Source organism: Kryptolebias marmoratus, linkage group LG16, assembly GCF_001649575.2.
Source record: "Kryptolebias marmoratus isolate JLee-2015 linkage group LG16, ASM164957v2, whole genome shotgun sequence".
In the NCBI taxonomy this organism is placed as follows: Eukaryota; Metazoa; Chordata; class Actinopteri; order Cyprinodontiformes; family Rivulidae; genus Kryptolebias; species Kryptolebias marmoratus.
Window position 1 is genome coordinate 27598923 of NC_051445.1, and position 9554 is coordinate 27608476.

The 9554-nt window shown below is 39.6% G+C and overlaps 2 long non-coding RNA genes across 3 annotated transcripts; both read left to right on the top strand.

The window, feature by feature from the left end:
• Window positions 1–4314: 4314 nt before the first annotated feature.
• LOC119617752 lies at window positions 4315–4937 on the top strand. The gene is made up of 3 exons (XR_005234153.1): window positions 4315–4430; window positions 4501–4574; window positions 4639–4937. It is a non-coding gene; the product is annotated as an uncharacterized LOC119617752 (long non-coding RNA).
• Window positions 4938–6667: 1730 nt separating this feature from the next.
• On the top strand, window positions 6668–9103 carry LOC119617757. Of its 2 annotated transcripts, XR_005234159.1 has the most exons (4): window positions 6668–6724; window positions 6819–7089; window positions 8091–8199; window positions 8788–9103. It is a non-coding gene; the product is annotated as an uncharacterized LOC119617757 (long non-coding RNA). The 2 variants fall into 2 exon arrangements; XR_005234158.1 differs by lacking the exon at window positions 6668–6724 and having other exon boundaries at window positions 6749–7089.
• Window positions 9104–9554: the final 451 nt, after the last annotated feature.

Consider the following 9554-nt stretch of genomic DNA (forward strand, 5'->3'; position numbering starts at 1 on the left):
CTTCTGACCGTAGTCCGAGAGCGCAGGGGAGATACTCCCTCCAGGGCCGAAGTAAGTCTCGCCTTCAGGGTTAACTCCTTCACTTATCTGTCACGGATATGAATGGTATGAATGGTACCATCCGTCACGGGCGAATGGTATGAAGAAAGCACGCGGTGGCACTGAGGTGTTGAACAGAAGAATTTAATAACTCCGGCTTAACAGTTACAGGCTGCACAGACTTTGTTTGTTTTCTGACTGCCCCTGCCCCGGACACAGTCTTCTTCACCCTCCCAAAAACCATCCGTTTTTGCCACAGCGCACCCCCCCCCTTATTTCGCTCATTATCACATATAATTGAGGCATTTTCTGCAACATATAGATATGCATACAAAATGGACAGGACAAACTGAAAAGGTCTTGTTTTCTATGATTTAAGAACTAATATGGCATAGTACTCACTGATGAAATGTGATGGCACAGTATTTGAAGTACTGGCTCCAATAATTATAACAATTCTTGGTAAAACGCTGGACTTCTTCTGTCACAATTTGAGTTTTTGAGTTATTTTTCTGGATTTGATTTCATGTTTGTAATCCTTGTGTTTTGTTTGTTCCTTGTTTTCTTCTTGTAGTTAAGCCTGGTTTCATGTTGTTGTGTTGCTGTGTGTTCTTGTTACTCTTGTTTTTCTATATATGTCATCAGTTTTCTGTTTTTCCTGTGCCACTATTCACCAACCCTCAGCTCAGTAGTTTTCCAGTCAGCCTGCCACACCCATCTTCACATCCCCAATTTGTAATCAGTCACCTGTGTCCACTTTATCGTCACCCTCAGTCTGTAAAACCTGTCTTTCGTCACTCATTCCCCGCCAGTTCATTACAGTTGGTTATCGCTGCTTTTTGTGGCTGCTTTGTATAACTTTTGTTTATGCCACATTCAAGTACTGCCCCTTGTATTCCACCTCATTTTTTATTTTGTTTGCTGACACGTCAGCCATTTATTTTCCTTTATGGGGAAATAAATTAGTTTTGTTTGTTCAAGATGAGTCTGGGTTTGCTTCACTCTCTTATTACATCTTCATTAAGTTTAGTTTTTTTAAATTTGATATTTATTTATTTTTATTTTATAGTCATGTTTATGGTTTGTTACCATTCTGGTAGTATCTAAGAATGCCCACATTGGTACACAAAGGTCATCTCAATATGGCGATGCAAATTCTCATCTTGCTAGCATAGATTGTGCTGGTGGTGGTCATACCAGTGTTTTTTTAGTTTACAAATGACCGTCTGCACCAGCTGGGCTTGGTGGTATGTTTTCTTTTGTAACTATTGGTTAGGCATTGGTGCAAGTCACTGCTAGTGCTGATTGTTAAGGTTTCACTGGTCATTAGTTATCAATTATGCTAAAACTGATAGCTGATGTAATCAAAACAGATACAATCATGAACCCCCATCTAAAGCACTTCAGAGTATCAATAAGTGGAATGTAAAATTGCCACCAAAATATCAACGGTTTGATTTTGAATGGAAATTTACTGAAAATATACAGGTAGCTTTATAATCAGTCATATTAAATCATCAAAAAAGTATTCTGAAAAGAGATTGTATGGGGTTTATTTCTGTGCATGATCAGTGTATTACACGTCAGTGCTCAGCTCTACTTCAGTTTGCAGGAACAGAAACAGACACAGCTGAACAACTCTTAAACAGAAGTAAGACGTTTTGGTCTATTTTAGAGTTTGTATTCATGTTAGATGTTACTGAGCAAGAGTTGCAAGCTGTCGCTACAAGAAGGAACAGTTATCACTGAAATGACAGATTATACTTCCTAATTTCTTAGATGTCTGAAATGAAAACTTTCTATTTTAAAGGTTTACATTAAGGCATAGAGTTACAGATTAAAGTTATTCTTTGCAATGTCAAAAAACACTAATAATGTAAGAAACAAAATCTGCACAGCATTTTTCTCATATCCATGGTTAATGTGACCCTAAATTAAAAACTCATAAACGTTGTAATCTAATGCCAACTACCACCTGCATTTGTATACCTACAGAGACAGTCAAAGTGACTGAAAATAGATCAACAATAATGATGTCCATGGAAGAGCCGTTTGGAATCTTACAACTCTGATGTAGTGGTACATACTGTATTTACATTCAGCTTTGTTGAGTAAAGCATGAGCATAAAACAAGAGGTCAGGTTAAAAAGGTAAACTTACCGCTCTTGAAGATAATTTGCAAATGCCACGTGTGTTTGGATGCTGAACTCAGTCTTTATGGTGCTCCACAACCCAGCTTGATAGCCAGTATTTATTCTTGACAAGGATCTTCTTTTGGTTTCACATTTAGCAGCAGCCTCACTCTTATAGTTCCACCTAAATGTCTTCTCCAAGATGCTTATCCAATTCTGCAATATTGTTTACCAACACAGACTACGGCCAGCCTAATGTAGGTAAATGTAAAAGTGACCTGAAGCTTCCACGTAATTTTTGGTGCTTTGTTTATATTGAGTGTGGACCCACATTTCAGAATTGCATATCAGTATCTGGAAAACTACTGGACTTAATTCTTTCCATTTGATATAGTTGAGGATAACCTTTCATTTTAAACTTTGCAATTAGTAACTTTAACTTTACTTGTACTTAATTAAAATGCATTATAGTAGCTGTACTTTTACTTGAGTACATGGTTTTTGTTTACTTTCCACCTCTGATGAAATGATTATACAGTTTACTTTGGAAGTCATGCAATTCAAATAAATAAACGGCTCAGAGGACCTTTGCAAAATCATGACACATCATGACAACAAATTGCTACGTGACCATTTTGTCTGACACTTCACGTATTTCATGAATTTGTGTGATGTAACTGTAAAAAAACGGTAAGTACTGAAAACTTCTCAAGTAAGCTTGAAATGTCCAATCAGCAAATCTTTGAAAACAAAAGTTATTTTGGAAAAATGAATGCAAACCTTTCAGAAAATAATCAGTTGTTTGATTATGCTGTCTGCTGTGGCACTAAATCATTGCCTTGGATAAAAATAAACTGAAAAGCACTGAGTGGTCAGCAGGTGGCACTATAATGTCACACAACCCCCAGCCCTCTGCTTGTACAGCAAGTTGTTGAACAAAAGTCATAAAACTATTCTTTGGATGTTTTCCAATAAGATGGTGGCTGAGCGTGCTCTGAGGTAGGAGGCACTGTATTTCAAAACAACTTCACTGCATACATTCATACATTTCATGCACTGGTGGTGATGCAACCAGTGCTGGACTAAGACTTTACAAGAAAACATGTAATTCAGACTCCAACCTTAACAAATAAACTGGCCTAACTAAAGGAGAGAGGGAAAACACAGATGGTTCCTTATGTTCTCATAAAAGTGTAATTTGGTTTGAACAAAAACACAGTTAACTGTTTCTTGATATTATAAATCTGAGATGAAGGTGCAGACTTTAACCTTCCTTTTGAGTTCAATTAAGGACATAAGTTGTTTTTTGTTTTGTTAATTATTTAAAATTTTAAATAATGGCACAAAAGATGATCTTTTGTGTTCTTGGTCAAAACAGCAGTGTGATTGTATTAGTGAAAAGAATGTGAACCTTTTAGCCATACTGCCATCATACCACTCAGGGAGGCGGGTTCTGTGTTTCCAAAATTAGAACTGAACCATATAATAAAATAACTGTTTAAACTCAACAGCAACAACAACAATGGTATAACTAACAAACGCAAAAACAATCAAATGCACACTATCTTCTGTGTGCGAGATGCATGTTAGAACAGTATGTCTTACTGCACTGCATTTCAGCTGACAAACAACCTTTCTTTTCATGTAGGGATGAAGATTATAATATATCCCCATTCTTTGAATGAAATCTAACAGCAGCCTCAGCAGGACTCTTACTCATCACTGAATTGCTCCACATCAGTTGTCACTTTATCTGAATTTTATTCTGTGTTGTCTTCAACTTCTGACTTCTTCTCCTCTACAGCATCATGTTAGGTTCCTGGCCTCTCTCCTTATTACCAGTGTCATCATTCAAGATCCAATTGAGCACCTCGAAAACAGTATACCATTTGGTCATTGAGCTGCCACAGAATGAACTATGAGCAAGGCAAAAAAAACCCAAAAACGTTAAATTATCATAGCTGTGAAAAAAGTATGATTGAATGAATATTTTGATTGTTTGTGAAAGCAGGTGAAGTTCTCATGAGGGAAGGATTCTTTTACAGGTAGTATCTCACTGGGCTGCAACTGCTTGTAGTGGTATGGAAGTATAGTAATTCCACAAATAGTTTCCAGGTGAGGAGTTCCGGTTCTGAGGGTGGGCGTGGTGTATATAAGGGAGCTGAACGCTCATTTAGGATGTGTCGTCTTTGTTTTCCCACTGTGTGGTTCGCGTCCGGTGGACTCTGGCAGCGGAAAGCAACAAATCGCTGGCTGGTGGTAGGTTTTCTCCCTTCACTGCACTTTAGCCGATCGTGGTCAGAAAATCTCAATTAAAGTGTGATTATAGGTAAAAACGCCTCAGCGCTACCCTCTTCCTCGGTCTGCGAGTGTGTGTGTGTGCGCGTGTTTGTGGATCGGCAGGTAAGAGATTAACACTCATTTAAGCTCCGGTTTCTTTTAATTTTAGTGACTAATCCTTTTATAGTCCCCACAGTTGGACCATTGCTGCTCTGTCGGTGTGCGTTTCCCGGATTTGTGCTGATTTGCTCTGCTTTTATCTACGTTCATCTCCCGGATTTTGTACGCCACTGTTTTTGAGGTTTGACTGTGGTGCTGTATCCGCCTGCATTGAAGCGTTTGGGGCGTGGCAGCGGCGCCCATCTCATCTCCCGCTGTGGCGTGACAAGAGGGCCACACCGGGTCCTGATGTTTTAATTTGTTTTGTCTGATTTCTATTTCTTATTTTGTTCACAGCCCCTTGTTTTTCTTTATTTAGCCCGGGCTGATATTCTCGTTTTTATTTAACTGTTTGTGTTTTGTTTCTGTTTGCAGCTCCTGAGGTCCGGTGTTGGTGTGGTGACGGCGTCTCCCCCGTTTGCGTGCTGTGATTCTTGAGTTTGGGTTGTCTCTCTGTGTCTGGTGTTAATGGGTTGTTTTGGTTTGCGGTGCTTGGTGGATGTCGTCCCATAGCGCCCCCTCTGGCCGGTAACCTCAGCTGCTGCAGTTTTTTACTTTCTTTGATTGATTTTGATTCGGTGTCCTTCTTAAAAGGACTAATTCGTTTTAAAATGAACATTTTTTTTCAGGAGAATTTAATAAAACTTTTATAATTGTGAACTGCCTCAGATGTTTTAAATCTTCGCACAACTGAACCTCAGACAGGAGGTAATATTCTCTGGGTGAAATTCCCAGAGTGGCGTTGTTGAGCAACCTATTGGAACTAAAATCCAAACTTCCGTCTAGTGACGCCACATGCTGGAGACTAGTTGCTGACTCAAAATGGAACGAAAAAAGGCAGACTTTCAGCTATCCTCTCGCTGAATTCTGTGTTTGCAACCAATTGAGCGGCCCTGTTTTGCACTGTTAATTATTGAATTGCATTGCTTATTTTTGTGTGGATGGCTCATAAAACTGTATCACATTATTTCATTGCCCACCTCCACCCACATCAAACCTGACTCAGCCTGCTTTGTACCAATCTTGCCAAACTCCTCTACATGTACAATCTATTGGAGTACACTTTAAAAGTGAAGATGAATAGATTAGCACTCATGTCTTCATAATTAGTTTTTTCATTGACATGGTTTTTAGACTTGGACTTTTCTATTAGAGGAGAGCTACCATACAGGCCAAAAACATGCATGTTAGATAAACTGGTAACTAAATTGTCACTAGGTATGAGTGAGTGTGAATGATTGTCTCATTTGTCTCTATGTGGTCCTGTGATGGACTTGTGACCTGTTCAGTGTGTACCCTGCCTCTCGCACAGTGATGGCTAGAGATAGGCACCAGCTCCCCACAACCCAGCATAGAAAAAGCAGGTAAAGAAAATGGATGCTAAATGTATAAAAAGACAATTTTTCTCACTGTTTGACATTAAATCAGACTAAACCTTTCCTGTTATAGTTCAGTTAGGAATCCTTACCCACCCCCCACCACCACCATTTTTTTTCATAAATACCAAAATGTTAAGAGATCATTTTTTAGAGATTTTTTTTATTACTTTCGTCAAAGTCACAAGTTTATATACACCAAAATTACTATGTGTTTAAACAATTTGGGAAAGCCCAGATGATGATGTCATGGCTTTGGAAGGTTTTGATTGGTTAGTTGACACATTTAAGTTAATTAGAGGCACACCTTTGCATGAATTTTAAAGCACACCTTTACACTTTGCACTTCTTTATATGACATAATGGGAATAATCTAATGAAATCAGCCAAGATATCAGGAAGAGAATTATCAACCTCCACATTTCCAGATGTCAGAAGGTTCATCTGTTCAAACAGGTATACACATAAAAAACATGAGAATTTCCTGCCATCATACCAATCAGGAATGAGACTGGTGTATGTGTGTGTTCCCAAAATAAACATGTTTTGGTGTGAAATGTGTGGTGATTGGCGGTTTTGTGTGTGTGAGTGCTTCCTGGTGGGGGACTCCTGAGCAGGTGACTGACGCCTCATCACCACTCCTCTCACACCTGTGACGGATCAGGCTGATCAGAGTTGGAGGAGTATTTAAGGCTGCAGTGTGAACCAGACCAGTGCTGGAGCATTGTTTACCATTCGGTAAAGTGCAGAGCCTGTGAGAGACTTAGCTGTGTTTTTTGTGTACTCCCTGCCATGATCTTAGTCTGTTTTGTTTCTGCAAACCTGTGTTCAGGATTACCCATCCCTCTGGAACCAGTCTGGCCTGTCTTCTACTGCCTGCCGCCTAACTAAGTACTCACCTGCTCAACTGAACCTACCTGTTCCTTCCACCACTGCCTCCTGGATTCCAAGACTGGTCAGTCGTCTTAAGAATCATCACCTTACCTACACTTGGAAAAGTACTCACCTCACCTGGACCTCGCTCTCTGGAACCTTCACCGGACCATCGCTGGACAAGGATCAATCTCGTCATCTCTTCTGTGTTTTGGACTCATACCTGTTCAGTAAGAACTATTCACACGGAACATTACCTGTGCCATACCTGCTGTTCCTCTCTTCTCCGATCCCATACTCACCTCATTCTCCGCTCCTCACGTCCTGGCTCCGGTTCCCCCTGTAAATATTCCTTGGCACTGTAAATAAACTCACTTCCCGTTACCTGCTGGTTTCTGCGTTGTTTGTGGCCGAGCTGCTCGCTTGGGTATATCTGAAAACCTGACAAAATGTACATATCCACCTAAAAAGGACTAGCAATCTATTATTTTGAACCACCTTATCAAATATTTTGAAAATGGGTTATTTTATTCAAAGGTTTGTTTCAACAACATCTAGTGGCAAAATGGTATACAGCCTAACAATGTCTTAATTATGTGATGAGTATAACTGGGATTTTTCTTTTTCCCTAGCATTATCCAAGCTACCCCAACCCCACCCAAGGTTAGAAACCTGAGGGAAATGCTGATGTAGATGTTGGAAATATGTTGTGAAGACTGATTGGTTGTTCACTTGTTTCTGTAATGTATGAAGTTTAGCAGTCAGGCAAAGGCATGCTTAGGGATAAAGAGAATCGGCTGGGTTGAGTGGGTTCACTACCAGGTAGTTCCACCAGTTCCCGTTGGCACAGGTCTCCCTGAGACCACTGGAATGTTACAGAGACCAGCCATACTAGCTGTTAATTAGTTATCTCTAGCTCGTAATTAGGAAAAATATTTATTTATTCACTTCCCCAAGCTATTTGCATAGCTATGTAAAGCTGAAACAGAAGTGAAATGTCATCATCCATTAATGTTGATAAGTGTACCTTGATGGCCAATGTTGAAATCAAATTTTAAAGCATCTGTTGGTTTTCAATAAATGCTTTTAAAAAATGACCAGGGAAAGTGTTTGTGTAGGACTAAAGCTCTTATACTGTATAGGGTTTGATAATGACTTCTATCTTCGGAAATGTCAAATTCTCTTCTTAGGTCATTTTAAGTGTTGTTCTTGTCGTTTCCTCTCCCATTAGGATGATAATGCCTGCATTACAAAAGAAGACAATGAGTGGTTGCTGTTTGAAGATTTCTTATCGATATGTGCTACCTGTAGAAGTTTCTTTCATTTCTCCGAAGGTTACAGTAAGTTTTATTTAATTAAGCTGTAATGTTACTCAAACATATTAAAATAAATGGCTTTTTTGCTGTTTGCAATATTGTTACCGTACTGTAAACAAGAAATTAGTCCCATTGTTTAGCATCACTATGTCACTGCAAATACTGTTAATCCTAACCCTAAAATAAGATTTTGATATTCTGTCAGGTAGAAGAAAGCAGTGGACGTCATTGGAGCCAAAAATGTGTATTTTGGGTTTTGGTCACTAGATGGGGATGTTGGCTACAATATGTAAATCAAGAGGTGACAGGTAGCTGGCAGGTGTTGAACCCGGAAGGGCCTAAAAGTTTTTGACCGTGTCATTTGTGACACTGCTACCGTGTACTATCGAATAAATGGAATTTGTACACAAAGTTTATTTGATTGGAACAAGTGTGGAGTTTGGACTATAAGAAGATCGGGGATCGAGATTACACGCGACTAACAGGTGCAATGTTAGCCGCTCAGCGCGTCAACAACAAAGCAGCAAAGGGTCAACGCTTAAACTAGTGCAGGGTTGAACTGGCTAGTATAGACGTTTTGTTTAATTATCTTTTCTCTCTGTTGTCCCACAGCACGCTGCAAATGATGATCGGTGGGTGGAGGCAGTTGTGGTGCCCTACAAGCTGAGCAACGCCTCTTTCTGGACACTGTATAGAAATAACTAGATTTTTCTTATTTTATTTTTTAGATTTTAAACCATTAAAAGATGCATATCTGTACATAAAAATCTCAGACAAGTGAAATGTATTTCTTAATTTTGGAAGTATTTTTTTTATTGTGCTTTTGTAAGTTTTTGTATGTAAGCTGTAATTTTTTCCTACACCTATCATAAACCCAGGATTGTTTGTCCAAAGAGCGAAGCTGAAACCAGACACGGAAACATAAATAAAGGTAAGTGAGTTTTATTTACAGGTGGTGCGAATATATACAGTGAGCAGGTCTCGGGAGTAGTCTGTAAGGCAAGAAGAACTGGGTGAGTCTCGGGTACGATTCTGGTCAGTGTAGTTCGAAAGATGAAGGTAGTAATGTCTCTTGTTTTCTTACAGATCCAGAAGGTGAGTTGCTGCGCAGAGGAGATGAGGAGCGGTTCCAGAGTGATCCAAAAGATGACGAGCCAGTTCCAGCAAAGGTAAGTGTCAGACAGGTTCCAGGTAAGTTCCCATTAAGGTCCGTAGTCGTGGCATGGCAAAACTTAAGTCGAAGGCAAGACAAAGAACGTAATTAACACTTAGAGCAGAGTCGAGGTTAGACGCTGAGGCGGAGAATCTAACCCAGAAGGTTTGATGCTCCAGCGAAGATCTGATCACAGCCTGCGGCTTAAATGCTAACTGGTCTCGTC